This window comes from Triticum aestivum, chromosome 4A, assembly GCF_018294505.1.
Source record: "Triticum aestivum cultivar Chinese Spring chromosome 4A, IWGSC CS RefSeq v2.1, whole genome shotgun sequence".
NCBI classification, from domain to species: domain Eukaryota; kingdom Viridiplantae; phylum Streptophyta; class Magnoliopsida; order Poales; family Poaceae; genus Triticum; species Triticum aestivum.
The window spans coordinates 743,007,001-743,010,554 of NC_057803.1; positions in this window are offsets into that span (position 1 = coordinate 743,007,001).

Below are 3,554 nucleotides of genomic sequence, written 5' to 3' on the forward strand. Positions count from 1 at the left end.
TCTAGGGTGGCTCGGGGTCGACGGAACCACCTAAAGCATCAACTTTGGTATAGGGTGGCTCGGGGTCGACAGAACCACCTAAAGCATCAACTTTGGTCTAGGGTGGCTCGGGGTCGACGGAACCACCTAAAGCATCAACTTTGGTCTAGGGTGGCTCGGGGTCGACGGAACCACCTAAAGCCATCAACTTTATAACATAACAAACTATTCCTTTTGCAAATGCATTTAAGAATTTAAGCATCACTCTAACATCTGTAACTATTCCTTTTGCAAATGCATTTAAGCATTTAACCATCAGTATGTCATCATTTCCAGTCTGACATAAGCATCACTATGTCATCATTTTCAGTCTAACATTGAAAGCAAACGATACTACTGGAGTTCAACACATTATAGAAATACACAACCATTGTTCACATTACATAGTGGAGTTCAAATGCACAATCCATCCTTTTCTCACAAAAGGATGAATAGGATAACTACTAGGTACATAAACAACCAGAGTTCACAATTAGTACTAGAACCATACATTACACAACCATAATTCTAAGTTACTAGGTCATTGCACAACCATCCTTCCCAAAAGGTCTGCAATGCCCACTAATCTCAATTCATCTTGTTCAGTTCTGCAAGATGGCCTGGATCCCCTTGATCTTCTCCTTCAGCTTCTCCTCTGCCTTCATGAGCTCAGTAATCCTAAACTCTTTGCATCTGCTTCTCTTCATTATGGTTTTCCTTGAGATTCAGCAGATCAGCAACCTGGAACTTCAACTCTAGCTTCTCTTGGGTGAGCTTCTCCTCAAACTGTGTGAACCGTGCATTCTTCAACTTCAAATTCATCCTAGCCTCACTCAACAATTCCTTCTCTTTCATATTCTTCAACTTCAGGTTTTGGATGACAGTTGCTTGAGCACTTGTCAGGTTGCACAGGATTTCATACTTCTGTTGAAGCTTCTCTGTAGCTGCATCTTTCTTTGCCATTGCTGCCTTCATACCAGCAACAAACTCAGCTCTGCATTCCTGCTGATATGTGATGTTGGACTGCAGATAACTGAAATCCACAACCCTATCCTCCTGCATATACACAAGTTGATGCACATCTTTCACCAACTTGTCATAGTCTGCATCCAGCTTGTTCTTTTCTTCTGTCAACTCGTGAATAGTTAAAGTACTTTCAAGATTATCGTTCACCCTAGCACACTTGCTCTCTTCAACCATTGACCAAAGCTTCAACAATGCATTCTCCATTGTTGGGGGCCACTGCTCATCAACCCACTGAACAAACCCACAATTGTGACCTTCCTGGAAAAATTAGAAGGGCAACATTTAGTACAATACAACTACTAAGAGTACTAAGCAACAATTAGTTCATGGCAGTACCTAATGTTGGCACTGACATTAACTGAATTTGCACAGCCATTTGCTAAGCAACAGGAGCACATTGTAAAATAAATTAAAGTAATCCTACAATGGATGATCAATATATTTACCAGGTAGAAGAGTAACGCTCCATTCAACTTAGCAGTTGCTAAGCAGCCATGTGCTAAGCAACAACAGTTGCTAAAAATTGTCCATTAATATAATGGAATCCTAAATGTGCACTACCATTACTCCTACCATTGAGACTACCTACTGTAAACAATAATAAGCAATACAATGTGAACTACTTTGCCCAGCTAAATACACTACACTAGCCTGCAGCAACAAACTAGCTAATGAGACTACCTATTGTCAGTAATAATCAATAGTTACTAACTGGCTGCACTGAACTTAATATTGAGCAACACTGCATTTGGAAAGAAGTGTCAATGAATAGCATGTGCACACAACAGGAGCATATATTTTAGCACAAATGCAGTCCACTGAACTTAATAATGAGCATTCCCACAATGAGCACTACAGTAGGGCACATATGACTAACAAATTTAGCATGCACATAACTGAATCACAGGTGGCAAACAAGACTCTGCCACTTTCAGTGAACACATCCAGTGCTTAATCACCAAGGCAAGAAAAATACCAGCTCTGCACATGCTAAGAACCTTCTCCTAGTCATTGTTCCTTCAAACGCAACAAGCCTCTCTGATGACTTTCCATGCTTCTCGCAGAACGCCATCAGATCTAGCTCAAGGCCCTTGTAATCCGGGTCCTCAAGCGAGAAAGGCACCTACACAGTCAAAAGCACAGCACGAGGACACAGCAAATCAAACGAAATCCTCATAACAAAGACCACCTACACACAAAAATCCCCAAATTTCCTAAACCTAACCCTAACCCTAGCTCCAATGAGTAACTTACCTGGTTCAGCCCATCGGTGGAGGTTTCGGAGTATATCTACGGGAGGCTTGAGTTATCATCGCTGCTCTCGTCCTCCAGAACCATGCTTGCGGCAGCGTGGTGTGGCGGCCGGCGGTGGCGGGCGCAGGCGACGGCGAGGCAGAGAGCAGAAGAAAGGAAGAAGGCGAGCGGGGTCGGGGTCGGGTCTGGCTCGGTCGCACAGCCGCGACTATAAAGGTGCGAGCCGGCCTCGTCCTAGTCAGCGCGCGGGCATGCGCGCACTGGCCAGCGTGGCGCCTGACGGGTGGGCCCAACCGGTCAGTTTCTTTGTCAATACGTATAAAACGCACTTTTAGTCTTTTTTTGCAACGGCTCGCCCCAATCTTGATACTGACATGTAAAAATTATCAATCTGCTTTCAATGCCCCAATTATGGTACTTCTGTGCAATTTACTCATCCCACGGCGGGTGGGTACGTGGTCCTTTCGTTCATCCCATAGTAGTATGGATGGATTTGCAGATCGACCACATGAGGGTTACATGGCTTCTCTGCCTCCGTGTCGGAGCGACGATGCATGCAATGCGGCGGGTGACGACGAGACGACACGATGCAGCTAGGTAGCTAGCGACTACGCCCATGCCTTTGTGGTTTGCATTCCAGCGAGCAATGCAAGGTTCGTTTGTACGGAAAAGTTGGCCGGTGCAACCTCCTACTAGTACGATAATATTACTCCAGTAGCCAAGACAGAGGAAGACACGAACATGCTGGAACAAAGACGGAGAAAAACCCTTCGCCCCGCTCGCTCCCGCAACTGGTTGGGCCAAGCCCGGTGCTGCCGGCTTCCGTCCCCTCTCCTCCCTCCCCTCCCCTCATCACTGTCAAAGGGCGCGGCCGGGCAAAACCCGGTCTGCGTCTTTTCGCAAAAAAGAAGAAGCCTGGTCAACGTCAACGATGGCGGGGCCTTTCCTTTTTCCTAGCTTGGCGACACACGGCGTGGAGCGTGGTGGTCAACGGGAGCGCAGCGCTTCGCGTGGGGCATGGTCGCCCGCGGCAAGGTGCACGAGTGCGCCTTCTAGGCAGCGGTGGCTGCGCAGGTGGTGGGAGTCAAATTGGGTGGTGACGCCCATGCTTCAGTGGCGGGGTGCGGGGGTGGCGGGCATGGGTGGTGCCTGAGGGAGTCCTGGATTAGGGGGTGTCCGGATAGCCGAACTATCACCGTTGGCCGGACTCCTGGACTATGAAGATACAAGATTGAAGACTTCGTCCCGTGTCCGGA